This window comes from Heptranchias perlo, chromosome X (genome assembly GCF_035084215.1).
Source record: "Heptranchias perlo isolate sHepPer1 chromosome X, sHepPer1.hap1, whole genome shotgun sequence".
In the NCBI taxonomy this organism is placed as follows: Eukaryota; Metazoa; Chordata; class Chondrichthyes; order Hexanchiformes; family Hexanchidae; genus Heptranchias; species Heptranchias perlo.
Window position 1 is genome coordinate 20851349 of NC_090370.1, and position 17384 is coordinate 20868732.

Consider the following 17384-nt stretch of genomic DNA (forward strand, 5'->3'; position numbering starts at 1 on the left):
GTGTAGTGGCACAGAGTGTAGTGGCAAGGGCCAAGAGAATGAGTAAAGGGGAAGAGTGAAAGTGAAGGTGAGATATAGAGAAAGGGAGAGAGTCAGTGAATGAGAGAGGTGGAGAGTAGAGGTGGAGGTGGGGAAAAATGGAGAATAAAGGGAGAGAGTAAGAGGGAGAGTGAAGAACGAAAGAGGGAGATACAGTGTCGAGGGAGAGAGACACGGAGAGGGTGAATGAGGAGGGGGAGGGTGACAGAGAGACAGACAGACAGACTGAGAGTCTGAATATTACAGACAGAGAAATAGTGGGTGTGAGAGAGAAAGAACGGATGCTCCAACCTGTTGGTAATTTCTGTAATTAACTTTTATATAATTACAGAAATTTTATATAATTTGGAGAGGCAGGGACAGATTAGGAACAGTCAGCATGGTTTTGTGAGTGGAAAATCATGTCTCACGAATTTGATTGAGTTTTTTGAAGGGGTAACCAAGAAGATAGTTGAGGGCTGTGCAGTAGATGTGGTCGACATGGACTTCAGCAAAGCCTTTGACAAGGTACCGCATGGTAGGTTGTTACATAAGGTTAAATCTCACGGGATCCAAGGTGAGGTAGCCAATTGGATTGACGACAGAAGACAGAGGGTGGTTGTAGAGGGTTGTTTTTCAAACTGGAGGCCTGTGACCAGCGGTGTGCCTCAGGGATCGGTGCTGTGTCCGCTGTTATTTGTTATTTATATTCATGATTTGGATGAGAATTTAGGAGGCATAGTTCGTAAGTTTGCAGATGACATCAAGATTGGTGGCATTGTGGACAGTGAAGAAGGTTATCTAGGATTGCAACGGCATCTTGATAAATTGGGCCAGTGGGCCGATGAATGGCAGGTGGAGTTTCATCGATAAAAATGTGAGGTGATGCATTTTGGTGGATCGAATCGGGCCAGGACCTACTCCGTTAATGGTAGGGCGTTGGGGAGAGTTATAGAACAAAGAGATCTGGGAGTACAGGTTCACAGCTCCTTGAAAGTGGAGTCACAGGTGGATAGGGTGGTGAAGAAGGCATTCAGCATGCTTGGTTTCATTGGTCAGAACATTGAATACTGGAGTTGTGATGTCTTGTTGAAGTTGTACAAGACATTAGTAAGGCCACACTTGGAATACTGTGTACAGTTCTGGTCAACCTATTATAGAAAGGATATTATTAAACTAGAAAGAGTGCAGAGAAGATTTACGAGGATGCTACCGGGACATGATGGTTTGACTTCTAGGGAGAGGTTGGATGGACTGAGACTTTTTTCCCTGGAGAGTAGGAGGTTTGGAGGTGATCTTACAGAAGTCTACAAAATAATGAGGGGCATAGATAAGGTAGATAGTCAAAATCTTATCCCAAAGGTAGGGGAGCCTATAACGAGGGGGCATAGATTTAAGGTGAGAGGGGAGAGATACAAAAGGGTCCAGAGGGGCAATCTTTTCACTCAATGGGTGGTGATTGCCTGGAACGAGCTGCCAGAGGCAGTAGTAGAGGCGGGTACAATTTTGTCTTTTAAAAAGCATTTGGACAGTTACATGGGTAAGATGGGTATAGAGGGATATGGGCCAAGTGCAGGCAATTGGGACGAGCTTAGTGGTATAAACTGGGCGACATGGACATGTTGGGCCGAAGGGCCTGTTTCCATGTTGTAAACTTCTATGATTCTTCTATGATTAGTGATGGACCCTCCTACCTCTTGGTAATTTCAGTGGTTACTTTTTATATAAAGATTAATGATGAACCCTCCTCGCTGTTTGCAATTCAGTAGTTACTTTTTATATAAAAATTATTGATGGACCCTCCAATCTGTTGGTAATTTGAATGGTTACTTTTTATATAAAGATTAGAGATGGACCCATTTGCCTATTTGTAATTTCAGTAGTTACTTTTCATACAAAGATTAGTGATGGAACTTCCTTCCTGTTGGTAATTTGTGTCGTTACTTTTTATATGAAGATTAGTGTGGACTCTTCTACCGGTTCGAAATTTGTGTCGTGACTTTTTATATAAAGATTAGTGATGGACTCTCCTACCTGGTGGTAATTTGAGTTGTTACTTTTATATAAAGATTAGTGATGGACCCTCCTGCCTGTTGGTAATTTGAGTTGTTACTTTTATATAAAGATTAGTGATGGACTCTCCTACCTTTTTGAAGTCAGTAGTTACTTTTTACATAAATATTAGTGATTTGCCCTTTTACCTTTTGGTAATTTCAGTCATTACTTTTTCGATAAATATTAGTGATGGACCGTCCTACTTGTTGGTAATTTCAGTCGCTGCTCTTTATATTAAGATTAGGGATGGATTCCACTACCTGTTGGTAATTTCAGTGGTTACTTTTTAATAAAAATTAGTGATGGACCCTCCTACCTGTTGGTAATTTCAGTATTAACTTTTTATATTAAAAACAGTAATAGACCCTCCTTGCTGTTTGTAATTCAGTCGTTATTTTTTATTTAAATTTAGTGATGGGACCCTCCTACCTGTTCGTAATTCCGTATTTACTTTTTATTTCAAGTTTAGTGATGGACACTCCTCCCTGTTTGTAATTTCAGTAGTCACTTTTTATATAAAGATTGTTGATGGACACTCCTCCCTGTTTGTAATTTCAGTAGTCACTTTTTATATAAAGATTGTTGATGGACCCTCCTCCCTGTTGGTAATTATAATATGATGTGGAGATGCAGGTGATGGACTGGGGTGGACAAATGTAAGGAGTCTTCCAACACCAGGATATAGTCCAACAGCTTTATTTGAAATCACAAGCTTTCGGAGGCTTCCTCCTTCGTCAGGTGAGTTGTTGGCTGATTTGCCAGGTGCCCGGCGGAGAGCAATAATCGGCCATTGCGAATGTGTTAAGCCTTCACTGAGCTGAACTGTGTGTTCGAACAGTCTTTGATCAGTTCAATAAACGTGTACCGGGCACAAAACGGTTCAGTGAGTAAAAAGAGCCAGTATCAAAGTTATAAATAAATGCATATCCAGTGAGAAAGGCCAGTTTCCCACCCCTGTTTACTGAATATCAAATTCTAACATGGGGAGGAGGCACCGCTGGACTAAGATCGTGTAAATCACTGGAGTTCGTGTGAATGCTTTCTGTCCCGGAACCGCTTTAAAATGTGTCTGTGGGAAGATTGGTGGGGTCTCTGAAGGCATAAGCCCTGAAATTCTCGGTGTAAAATAGCCGGCCTTCAGTCAGTGTCTGAGCGATAAATTAGTGAATTGTTCCATCCACGAGCAACAGAGAGCTCCCTACGCCGGGGAACATATCTGACCGCGGGAAATCGGCTTTACAAAAGAGGAAGAGGCAGAAATAGTTAATTAAAAACAAATTGACACCACATTAACATTACATTGATCCCGCAACGATTGTCCGTCTCTCAATGCCCGTGTTGATTTTACACATTATATCCTTGTTATTTCATTACAGCCAATCGAGTAAAAGTTCCTTGCTTTATTTTAGCAGTTCATCACTTGGGAATTTGATCTGATCCTTGTTATGTGAGATTGAGAGCTCCGCCTCCTGTGAAAGCTGCTGCCCGACATCAGGATGGATTTCAACGCAAACATTCCTCATTTGTTTCAGAACAGGGAGCGGCCTTTCTGGTGGAATCTAATCGAACCGGGTTGACAATTCGCTGCCACGAAAACTGTGAAAAAAGTCGGTTATAAATTTTACGTTTTCTCTTCTTGTTCCAGGGAAGTTCAGTAAAACAGATACTTGGTTAGAAATAAATTGTTACATTTGCATCAGGAACATTGTTTGCTAAAAGTCCCATCGATTTCCTCATATTTGCGCTTTCAACCCTGAGGCCAAGAGCCAGTGTTTCGTCAGTGAGCTGCAGAGAGGCTGTTTCTGTAAGTGAGGACATTAACCATTTAACCACCGAATTAAACTATCGCTGAGCATCAATCACCTCAATCACTGGGGGAATGAGGACTGACTTTCCACAGTTACATTTATCATAATAAATATTCAGCAGATACACCAATTACATTGTTAAATCCGGAAAGGACCATTTCTGTGCTGTGATCGGTATAAAGTTTGGATTTCCCTCATTTTGAGCGGGTTCATAGACTGCAATAAATAGCCCCTCCCCGGGATGGAAGTGTCCGATTAGAGGAAGTGTTTGAGGACAGATTGTGGTGATAATTCCGAGGGACGGATTGTTGTGATCAATCCCAGGGACAGATTGTGGTGATAATTCCGAGGGACGGATTGTTGTGATCAATCCCAGGGACAGATTGTGGTGATAATTCCGAGGGACGGATTGTTGTGATCAATCCCAGGGACAGATTGTGGTGATAATTCCGAGGGACGGATTGCTGTGATCAATCCCAGGGACAGATTGTGGTGATAATTCCGAGGGACGGATTGTTGTGATCAATCCCGACTAAAATATAATACCTCACACTCATTAGATACAGAGAAGGAATTTCCTGTCAAGGACGAGTCCAGAACAAGGGGCAAAATATTAAGATTGGCCTTCGGCCGTTCAGGAGTGAAATGTGGACGGACTTTGTTGCACAAAGTTTACTGTAAATGTGGAATTCCCTCCTCCAATAGGTTGTGAGTTCTGGTTCAACTGAAATTTTGAAGACTGATAGCTGCAGCATTTTTTACGTAAGCGTATCACGCGAAATGGATCAAGGGCAGGTAAATAGAATTCAGGTACAGAGCAGCAATGATCTAATTAAATGGGAGGACAGATTCGAGGGGCTTAATGGCCTACTCCTGTTCCGATGTTCCTCTATTTAAACATGTGCTGGACTATGAATTCCGGAATTTGGTGAATGCGAAGGTTAACCAGAGTTTCTGTACAATGACTTCAGCACTGGAGGGTTTGTACGTTCCCCTTAAATGGATGCATCGTAGTATCATAGTAGGTACAGCACAGGAGTCCATTCGGTCCATGATACCTGTGCTGGCTCTTTGAAAGAGCTATCAACTTAGTCCCTTTCCCGTGTTCTTTCCCCATATCCCTGTAAATCTTTCCTTCAAAATTTTAATCCAATTCCCCTTTGAAAGTTACTCTTGAATCTCTCTTTTTGCCCGTCTAATTCCCTCCTTTTTTAAAGATCTCCTCTGTTCTTTCTGTATTCAGCCTGGTTCTCTACGTTACATTCGTCATAAGCCTCAATTTTCTGTTTCATTTTAATCTCTATCTCTTTACTCATCCAGGGAGCTCCAGCTTTGGGTGCCCTTCCTTTCCCCCTCGTCGGGATGTGTCTACACTGTACTCGAACCAAGTGGGCTCTGACTGGCTGTTTTTATGTAAGGCTGAGCTCCATCGGTTCTGTACTTCGCAGAATTCCAGGGGAGCAAAGATCAGATAATCGGTGCAAGAGAATCGAAGGTAAACTTTGTTAAATGTAGTTTAGTAAACACACCCATTGTTGCACCCTGTGTCCAGTCAGAATTAAACAGCGAAACCCTGAAACCAACCTGCGATTTTATTTCGGGGACGGTTAAAAGTTCAGCACAAGAGATTCTGCATCTGCAGATTTTAAATACTAAGGTCCTGAAATTAATGCTTTTTGTATCTGCCGAGATGCTAACCTGATGTGTCCAGGATTCTGGATCGCAATTCACCCCCCAAACAAACCCACGCTATCATAAGAATCTTATTGTTCAGTCGATAACCAGTGACACAGGTCAGAACATCGCAATCTCTGGCGCCGTTTCGGAGTCTCCGCCTCTGCCGGGCGAGTCCCAGCAGTTCTCCCGCACCTACCTGGCAGGACAAGGCAACGCTTGAACAGAAGGTTGTTTTTTTAATCTGTGAGTTTGACAGTGCAGTCGTTCGAACTGTTCTGCTTGAACCGCAGCAATGCACAAACACAGCCTGCCGGCTCCGGGCATTTTATTGGTGATGTTTTAAGTACCCCTTGTTCCCTGCTCTTGATTGTGCCGAGATTGCCTGCATTAATCCGGTCCTAGGGGGGAATATTATGGCCTGGTTGTTCCTTCCTGGCATTACTTTCCTTTCATTCCTGGCGTCACTTGTTCAATGCATTATTTCCCAACAATATCAGGAAAGATTTAACAGGCTGTGTCTCTTTTCTCTATTCAGTTGAAGACGGAGAGGTGAACTGATAGAGGTCTTTTAGATTCGGAAGGGGTTCCATAGGCTAGAACTGGAGAGGATATTTCCCCTTGAGAGCAGTCCAAAAATAAAGGCCATGAAGATAAGAAAGTTTCCAATGAAACCAAGATGGATTTCAGGGGAGACTTGTTGCTCAGAGAGTGACGAGAAAGTGCAATTCGCTACCACGTGGAATGGTTGAGGCGAAAAGTGCAGATGCATTTAAGGGGAAGGCAGAAAAATACATGAGGGGGCTAGAAATAGAAAGATAAGTTAATAGGGTGCGATGAAATGGTGTGGGAGAACGCTCGTGTGGAGCACAAATCCAGGCAAAGACCTGTTGGGCCAAATGGGCTGTTCCTGAGCTGTAAAATTCCATGTCATTCAATGAATATTTTGATTACACCAGCTCTTTCATCATCACACAGTGTCAGAATTATCAGCACTATATTTAGCAGGGATACTGTCAGTAATATCAGCCCTATATTGAGCAGGGATACTGTCAGAATTATCAGCCATATATTGAACAGGGATACAGTCAGTAAAGCAGAGCTCTATTGAGCACAGACACTGTCAGTAATATCAGCGCTATATTGAACCGAGATAAAGTCAGTAACAGCGCCATAATAGCACAGATACTGTCAGTAATATCAGCTCTATAATCAACACAGACATTGTCATTTAACAACCCTATGAGCATCACAAATACTGTCACTATTAAGCTCGATAAAATCAGCACAGATACTTTCAGTAATATCAGCTCGACAATCAATAGAAGTACTGTCAGTAATATCAGTTCATTGATAAATACAGGTACGTTCAGTAATATCAGCTCGATAATAAATACAAATACTGTCAGTAATATCAGCTCTATAATCAGTACAGGTGCGTTCAGTAATATCACCTGTATGATCAGCAGAGATACTGTCAGTAATACCAGCTCTATAATCAGTGCAGATACTGTTCATAATATCAGCTCTACAATTAATGCAGATACTCTCAGTAACATCAGCTCTTTGATCAAGACAGGTACTCTCAGAAGCATAAGCTCTATAATCAAAACTTATACTGTCAGAAGTATCAGCTCGACAATCAGTAAAGGTACTGTCAGTCCATTTAACAGTGTATTTAATGAGGTACAAACTCACAATTTACCCATATTGTCCATTTAACAGTGGATTTAATGAGATATAAACGCGCCATTTACCCACAATGTCGATTTGATAGTGTATTTAATGATGTATCAACGGAACATTTCCAAACAATGTTCATTTAACAGTGTATTTAATGATATATAAACCCACCATTTACCCACACTGTCCATTGAACAGTGTATTTAATGATATATAAACCCACCATTTACCCACACTGTCCATTGAACAGTGTATTTAATGATATATAAACCCACCATTTACCCACACTGTCCATTGAACAGTGTATTTAATGATATATAAACCACCATTTACCCACACTGTCCATTTAACAGTGGAATTAAAATTTATATCAACCCACCATTTTGTCACACTGTCCATTATACAGTGTATTTAATGATATATAAACCCACCATTTACCCACACTGTCCATTTAACAGTGTATTTAATGATATATAAACCCACCATTTACCAACACTGTCCATTTAACAGTGTATTTAATTATATATAAACCCACCATTTACCAACACTGTCCATTTAACAGTGTATTTAATGATATATAAACCCACCATTTACCAACACTGTCCATTTAACAGTGTATTTAATTATATATAAACCCACCATTTGCCCACACTGTCCATTTAACAGTGTATTTAATGATATATAAACCCAACATTTACTCACACTGTCCATTTAACAGTGGATTTAATGATATATAAACCCACTATTTACCTACACTGTCCATTGAACATGTATTTAATGATATGTAATCCACCATTTACCAGTACTGCCTATTGAAAAGTGTATTTAATGATATATTAACTGACCATTTACCAATACTGTCAATTTAACAGTGTATTTTATGCTATATGAATTGACCATTTACCCAAACTGTCCATTTAACAGAGTATTTAATTATCACCATAATCCGTCCCTGGGATTGATCACAACAATCCGTCCCTCGGAATTATCATCACAATCTGTTCCTGGGATTGATCACAACAATCCGTCCCTCGGGATTATCACCACAATCTGTTCCTGGGATTGATCACAACAATCCGTCCCTCGGAATTATCACCACAATCTCCCCCTGGGATTGTTCACAACAATCCGTCCCTCGGGATTATCACCACAATCTGTCCCTGGGATTGATCACAACAATCCGTCCCTCGGAATTATCACCACAATCTGTCCCTGAGATTGATCACAACAATCCGTCCCTCGGGATTATCACCACAATCTGTTCCTGGGATTGATCACAACAATCCGTCCCTCGGAATCTGTCGTCAAAAACTTTCTCTCTTCGGACACTTCCATCCCGGGGAGGGGCTATTTATTTCTGTCTGTGAACCCCCTGAAAATAAGGGAAATCCAATCCTTATACCAATCACAGCACAGGAATGGCCCTTTCCGGATTTAACGATGTAACTGGTTTATCTGCTGAATATTTACTATGATAAATGTAAATGTGGAAAGTCAGTACTCATTCCCCCAGTGATCGAGGTGATTGATGCTCAGCGATCGTTTAATTCGGCCGTTAAATGGTTAATGTCCTCACTTGGAGAAACAGCCTCTCCTCAGTTCACTGACGAAATACTGGATTTTGGCCCCAGGGTTGAAAGCGCAAACATCAGAAAATCGATGGGACTTTGAGCAAACAACGACGCTGATGCAAATGCAACAATTTATTTCGAACCATTTAACAGTGTATTTAATGATATATAAAGCCACCATTTACTCACACTGTCCATTGAACAGTGGATTTAATGATATATAAGCCCACTATTTACCAGTACTGTCCATTGAAAAGTGTATTTAATGATATATTAAATGACCATTTCCCAATACTGTCCATTTAACAGTGTATTTTATGATATATTAATTGACCATTTACCCAAACTGTCCATTGAACAGTGTATTTAATGATATATGAACCCACCATTTACCCACACTGTCCATTTAAGAGTGGATTTAATGATATATAAACCCACTATTTACCTACACTGTCCATTGAACAGTGTATTTAATGATATGTAATCCAACATTTACCAGTACTGTCTATTGAAAAGTGTATTTAATGATATATTAACTGACCATTTACCAATACTGTCTATTTAACAGTGTATTTAACGATATATAAACCCACCATTTGCCCACACTGTCTATTTAACAGTGTATTTAATGATATATAAACCCACCATTTACCCACACGGTCCATTTAACAGTGGAATTAAAATTTATATAAACCCACCATTTACTCACACTGTCCATTGAACAATGTATTTAATGATATATAAACCCACCATTTACCCACACTGTCCATTGAACAGTGTATTTAATTATATGTAATCCAACATTTACCAGTACTGTCTATTGAAAAGTGTATTTAATGATATATTAACTGACCATTTACCAATACTGTCCATTTAACAGTGTATTTTATGCTATATTAATTGACCATTTACCCAAACTGTCCATTTAACAGAGTATTTAATTATCACCATAATCCGTCCCTGGGATTGATCACAACAATCCGTCCCTCGGAATTATCATTACAATCTGTACCTGGGATGGATCACAACAATCCGTCCCTCGGAATTATCATTACAATCTGTCCCTGGGATGGATCACAACAATCTCTCCCACGGGATTATCACCACAATCTGTTCCTCGGATTGATCACAACAATCCGTCCCTCGGAATTATCATCACAATCTGTCCCTGGGATTGATCACAAAAATTCGTCCCTCGGAATCTGTCGTCAAAAACTTTCTCTCTTCAGACACTTCCATCCCGGGGAGGGGCTATTTATTTCTGTCTGTGAACCCCCTGAAAATAAAGGAAATCCAATCCTTGTACCAATCACAGCACAGGAATGGCCCTTTCCGGATTTAACGATGTAACTGGTTTATCTGCTGAATATTTACTGTGATAAATGTAACTGTGGAAAGTCAGTACTCATTACCCCAGTGATTGAGGTGATTGATGCTCAGCGACAGTTTGATTCGGCCGTTAAATGGTTAATGTCCTCACTTGGAGAAACAGCCTCTCCTCAGTTCACTGACGAAATACTGGATTTTGGCCCCAGGGTTGAAAGCGCAAACATCAGAAAATCGATGGGACTTTTAGCAAACAACGACGCTGATGCAAATGTAACAATTTATTTCGAACCAAGTATCTGTTTTACTGAACTTCCCTGGAACCAGAAGAGAAAAAGTAAAATTTACAACCAACTTCGTTCACAATTGACGTGGCAGCGAATTGTCAACCCGGTTCGATTAGATTCCATCAGAAAGGCCTTCCCTGTTCTGAAACAAATGAGGAATGTTTGCGTTGAAATCCATCCTGATGTCTGGCAGCAGCTTTCACAGAGGGCGGAGCTCTGAATCTCACAACAAGGATCAGATCAAATTCACAATTTGCAACTTGCTAAAATAAAGCAAGGAACGTTTACTCGATTGGTTGTAATGAAATAACAAGGATATAATTTGCAAAATCTAAACGGACATTGATAGGCGGAAAATCCTTGCGGGATCAAGGTCAGGTTAATGTTGTTTCAATTTGTTTTTTTAATTAACTTTTTCTGCCCCTTCCTCTTTTCTAAAGCCGACTTCCCGCGGTCAGATATGTTCCCCGGCGGAGCAAGCTCTCCATTCCTCGCGGATGGAACAATTCACGAATTGTTCGCTCAGACACTGACTGAAGGCCGGCGACTTTACTCCGGGAATTTCAGGGCTCATCCCAACATGGATCCCATCAATCTCCCCAGAGACACATTTTAAAGCGGTTACAGGACGGAAAGCAGGAACATGAACTCTGGAGATTTACACCATCCTCGTCCAGATGTGCCTCCTCCCCATGTTAGAATTTGATATTCAGTGAACACGGGTGGGAAACTGACCTTTCTCACTCTATAAGCATTTATTTTTAACTTTGACACTCGCTCGTTTTACTCACTGAAATGTTTCGTTCCCGGTGCACTTTTATTGAACTGATCAAAGACAGATCGAACACACAGTTCAGCTCAGTAAAGGGTTAACACATTCGCAATGGCCAAGAATCGCTCTCTGCTGGGTCCTTGGAAAATCAACCGATGGTAACCCGAGGGAGGACTAAACGCCATCCAATCACAGGATAGGAGCAAAATCGGAGACAAAACTTGTTCCTGATGAATTATAATTAATTGGTTTAATCGGAATTTGGTGGAGGAATAGAGCAGGTACTTCAGTTTTTTCTAAAATGTGTTATTGAGGATGTTATTTGTTAAATTGGTTCAACTGAAGAAAGAAAGGCCGCTCCGTGCAAACAGAAACAAACTTCAGGAATGTTTTAAAGGGAAACCGGTTCAGGGCTGAAACCATCTTTCACACAGATAGGTGGTTCCTGATCGCTAATCTTAGGAATTTGAGTAATTACTTTTAATATCAACAGGTAGGAGGATCCATCACTAATCTTTATGGAAAAATATTCACTCAAATTACCAACAGGTAGGAGGGTCCATCACTAATCTTCACATAAAAAATAACTACTGAAATTACCAACAGGTAGGAGGGTCCATCACTAATCTTTGCACAAAAAATAACTACTGAAATTACCAACAGGTAGGAGGGTCCATCACTAATCTTTGCACAAAAAATAACTGCTAAAATTTCCAACAGGTCGGAGGGTCCATCACTAATCTTTATACAGAAAGTAACTACTGAAATTACCAACAGGTAGGAGGACCCGTTCCCTCGGCTTTATATAAAAAAATAACTGAGCACTCAAATTAATCTTGTGTTTGATAACTCTAATGTAATTCGTGTACATGTAAATGTAAGTTTTTGTTGCTCTTCTTTTATTACACTCGTGTTAGAGTGAATGAAACAACAGATAACTGCATCTTACAAGGTCTCAAACTTGGTTGTACATTAATGCCAGAGAATAACTTCAACTATAGTTTGATGAAATTACTGTCCGAGATTAATCTCTTTGACATTTCCACAGTGTGGACAGGAAATTACGGTGACTAATAGTTTGATTGGTTGCTCTTGCCTTTGTGCGCACACACAGCGAGGCACACACACAATTGGGAATAATGATTGTAAAACAGCAGTCAAATTTACAAATTATATATTTGTGGTGTTTTCCGAGATTGGAAGACCCCTAAAGATGCTCCAAAAATAAATGTGCAACACCTGTTTAAAGTTACACGATTCATAACATTATACATTAGTGCTAATATTATTGAATGGTATAAAATTCCTTACCTCCTCCAGTGCTCATTAGTTAGGTGCTGATACCATGAGAGATATGGTAAATATATTCAAATAGAAGCATCAAACAAAACACATCTCCATGAACACACGGACAATGTCACTACCCATAGAGAGCAGAGAAATCACACCCAGCTCCATCTTGTGTATGTAGATAGATATCAGGTTCATAAAATGCCAGAATTTAATATCAAAACTCAACAAATCAAAAATATTAAAACAAATCTGTGAATAAAATAATACAATAGCGCCAGACTGGGTAAAACCGAGTGAAGGATTATTTAATTCATCACCTCGCTCAAAATTGCACTCCAGAATATTCACTCCCTCAGAATAATTCCAGTGTTGGCCTGCACTGTGAGTAAATCTTACCAATTGATGCTCCCAGTGAAGAATCTCGGCCGTCTGGAACTGGGTTGTGGAGATCAGCGGGACTCATTGGGTTTCACTGGGCAGCTGTCTGTGCCGCACCCGATGTGGAGAGTTGTTGGGAACAGTCGGGAAATGCTCAATTCCAGAGCGAACAGTTGTTCCACTGATGGGGGAGGAGGGACTTGATATCGCGACAAGGCGACGTTTTATCCTTCTTATTTTAATATTTCTGTCTAACCCTCCAATTAATCTATTCATTACAGAGCATCAGAATCTAGGAACGCCTGTCACCACCATGGCTGAAGGTCCAAACAGGGGAGAAGATCCAACATCATCAACAAGAACGGGAATAGACACCGGTTGGTTCAGAACAGCCTTAAAATATCAATTGTGTCCTGATAAACGGTTCAGATCACGAACAAGAACCTGCCGCTCAATCAGGAAGAGAAAACCGAGCAGATACTGTGCAGATAGAGGAAAGTGAGTGAACATCTAATGGGGCAGTGTGCAGTCTCAGGTGGAGGGACATCAGTACTGGAACTGTTCGCTCGATAACTGGTGTTGGGGACTGTAAGGTGGATAGAGACAGGGACTCAGGATGGTCTTCCTGAGTAATAGTTTGACACCAGGGAGTAAGGGGACACTCCGAGTGGGGCAGGTATGAGAGGCAGGTTGGGCACAGGGATAGGGGAGCGATAGTGGTGCGATATTCTATAGTCAGGCGAATAAACATACTCTTCTGCAGCCATGAACAGGTCCCAATTGGTAAGTTGCCTTCCTGATGTCAGAGGGACTAACTTCCTGGAACAGGTGGGACCATCTCTGGGAAGGAAAGGAGAGCAGTAAATAGTCATGGCCGCAACCAATAACAAGGAAAGAGCTAGGTTTACAGAGGGAATATTAATATTTGAGCTCTAGACTGAAAAACAAGGCCTCAAGGTGGTGATCTCTGGATTGTTTTGCGCTGGGCTGCTTAAGGAGGACAATATGAGGCAGGTCAATGTGCGGCTGCAGGGCTGGAGCAGGAGGGAAGAGTTCATGTTTTTGGGACACCAGGGTGAGTTCAGGAAGAAGGGAAGGGATGGTTACGATCTGAACCGACAAACAACAACGGTTTGACAGACTGAGCACATGGAGCAGTGGGAGGGTTTCACCTGATAGGACTGGAGCGTGTGAAATATCCGGATCTGAGACCAGAGAGTGGAAATAATAAAACTGTTGGAGCAGGAACAGAAGATTTATGAAATAGTGAAAAGTTATTAGCAGGAAAACGGAAGGAGGTTTTGAAGTAGTGACAGGAGAAGTAACTTGATATGAAAAGCGAAGAAAAACGAGAACGGGTCAACATTCCACTGAATTGGAGTTCAGGTTGTGTGTTATGTCTCAGAATCTACAAATCATTCCAAATACATTTGGAAAGTCAGAATCTTGGGAGATATGATCCAGTATCTGTAAGACTGGGCTGTGGTGGATGAGGTTTTGGGGAGAAACAAAATATTTTATTTTATTTTGTTTCTAAAAGTGATGGCAGGTGTGAAAATGTTGTTGTACCAGAGGAGGATGTGGGACCATATTTCGAGTCAACTGTGGAGACGGATCTGTATCTGAATTTAATAGCCGAGGTCGATAAGTCACTGAACTCAGAGATAAGGCACCCGAGGCTGTTAAAGGAAGTTTGAGAGGAGATAGGATGGAATTTGATCACAATTCAAACATCTATCCATCTCAGCCTTGTATATATTCAATGACTCATCATCCACAGCCCTCTGGTGTAGAGAGGTCCAAAGATTCAAAACACTCTGCGTGAAGAAATTCCTCCTCATCTCAGTCTTGAATGGCCGACCCTTTATCCTGAGACAATGCCCCCTAGTTCCAGAAACAATCTCTCAGCATCTACCCTGTCAACCCCCCTCATAATCTTATATGTTTCAATTAGATCAGCTCTCGTTGCTCTAAACTCCAGGGAGTACAGGCCCAATCTACTCAATCTCTCCTCATGGGACAACCCTCTCATCCCACGAATTAATCTATTGAAACTTCGTTGCAACGCCTCCAAGGCAAGGAAACCCTTCCTTAAATAAGGAGGCCAAAACTGGACGCAATACTCCAGGTGAGGTCTCACTAAAGCTTTAATAATTCTTCCTCTCTCTTGTACTCCAACCCCCTTGCAATAAAGGCCAACATGCCATTTGCTTTCCTAATTAGCTGCTGTAGCTGCATACTACATTTTTGTGTTTCTTGCACAAGGATAAGTCTCTGTGAACACCAATATTTAATAGTCCCCCACCATTTTAAAATATTCTGCTTTTCTATTCTTCCTACCAAAGTGAATAACCTTACATTTCCACACATTATGCCCCAACTGTCACCGTCTTGTCCACTCACTTAATCTGTCTCTATCCTTTCGCAGACTCTTTGTGTCCTCCTCACAATTCACTTTCCAACCTAGCTTTGTATCGTCAGTGAACTTGGACACATTACACTGTCCCTTCATCTAATTCATCAATATAGATTGTAAATCGCTGAGGCCCAAGGACTGATCCCTGCGGCACCCCACCAGTTGCACCCTGCCAACCCGACAATGACCCGTTTATTCATTCTTTCTGTTTCTTTTCTTTAACCAATCCAGGATCATTCTGTGTCTGCTTAAAATGGGTGTGCTGTCAGTCCCGGATCATTCTGTGTCTGTTTAAAATGGGTGTGCTGTCAGTCCCGGATCATTCTGTGTCTGTTTAAAAGGGGTGTGCTGTCAGTCCCGGATCATTCTGTGTCTGTTTAAAAGGGGTGTGCTGTCAGTCCCGGATCATTCTGTGTCTGTTTAAAATGGGTGTGCTGTCAGTCCCGGATCATTCTGTGTCTGTTTAAAATGGGTGTGCTGTCAGTCCCGGATCATTCTGTGTCTGTTTAAAAGGGGTGTGCTGTCAGTCCCGGATCATTCTGTGTCTGTTTAAAATGGGTGTGCTGTCAGTCCCGGATCATTCTGTCTCTGTTTAAAAGGGGTGTGCTGTCAGTCCCGGATCATTCTGTGTCTGTTTAAAATGGGTGTGCTGTCAGTCTCAGATCATTCTGTGTCTGTTTAGTCGACACATTCCTACGAGGGGGAAAGGAAGGGCACCCAAAGCTGGAGCTCCCTGGATGAGTAAAGAAATAGAGATTAAAATGAAACAGAAAATTGAGGCTTATGACGAATGTATGGTTCATAGCTACTTTTTCATCCGCGAATTCTCCGCTCCTCCACTTAAGTTCTTTCTGTAAATCTTCCTTAAATCAGCTTTTTATTTTCCCCATTTTACCAGCCTGACCCAGTAACTGAAACATATTTGGTCATTTTCCAAGTGAATTGCTTACTTTGCAGACCAAGGAGCAGAATGCGTTTTGGTAAGGGACACAGATTGCTCAGGGGCAACTGAGGTATCTGTTTTGTTGAAGTTCGAATTCAAACAATATTCTGTCCAAAACAAACTGTGAGATAGGACTTTGTGTCACATGAGGTGAAACACTCCGAACATTCACCCCTGGGACCGACAGATCTCAGGTCGAATTGTTATGTTTTGCTCAGACCCGAACATGTTTCGTGCAGTAATGAAAGTCATCCTCAATAGTCCATGAACTGATTAAATTGTTCTAAGGTGCCATTCAAGTGCCGTCAAAAACCTATTAAAACCTGTTTCTTCAATGTTATTTTCTCCACCTATCTCCTTACCATGCATTGTCCCTCCCTCACATTCTGTTGAATTCTTTGTAAAGCAATCTCCGATATTTATTTACAAACAAAGCCTGACACTGAATACAGATCGAAACTGAATATTGCCCCCACTCTGAAGACTGTCCCCACTCTGGGAACACAGAGCCCACCGGAGGTGGGGTGGGCGGCGCTGTAATCAATGTAGCGGTGAGAGCCGGTGTTCTTCATAAGTCACTGAATTGGCAGCGTTGCTCTGAGGTGCAGATCATGTGGACCCAAAAGAAAACCTATTTCTTCAAAATGCTTTTCCTCCATTTTCTCTTTAACCCGCACTCTCTACCATATTCTGCGTGCAGTCGAATTCTTTGTAAAGTCATCTGAGCATCTATTTATAAACAGCCTGACACTGAATACCGACCACCACTGCATAAGGAACATATTCTGAACACAGACTCCATTATGAAGTTGTCTTTGTCAGTGTACAGGAAACTTCATTGTCCATCTGGACGATGCTGTTCCTCTCCCCTCACTTCTCCTTCACCCTCCATGGCTTCACACACTATTGTAACATTAAATATTTCATTAACATTTCACCCTCAACTTCGTCATCGAATCTTCCTCTCCTGCACTTTATTTTTTTCTCTTAGTATGCTGTAAATCTGCTTGTTATTTTCAACATTTTAGTTGCTTTTCTCTGTGAATATGACACTTTAGTCAGATTTGAACTTAATTCCTTAATTTGGATTCATAACAACAAAGCCACCTCATCGACAGAATATATTTTCATACGGGACAGAGATTGCTCGGGGGGAAGGA

General features: G+C 41.3%; 1 long non-coding RNA gene across 2 annotated transcripts in view; it reads left to right on the top strand.

Moving 5' to 3' along the window:
- The first annotated feature begins 13254 nt into the window (after positions 1-13254).
- The window catches only part of LOC137307015 (uncharacterized), a 39584-nt gene continuing 35454 nt past the window's right edge, over positions 13255-17384 (top strand). For both annotated transcript variants that reach the window (XR_010958990.1, XR_010958991.1), the window contains exon 1: positions 13255-13363. This is a non-coding gene — a long non-coding RNA (uncharacterized lncRNA). The remainder of the gene's footprint in view (positions 13364-17384) is intronic.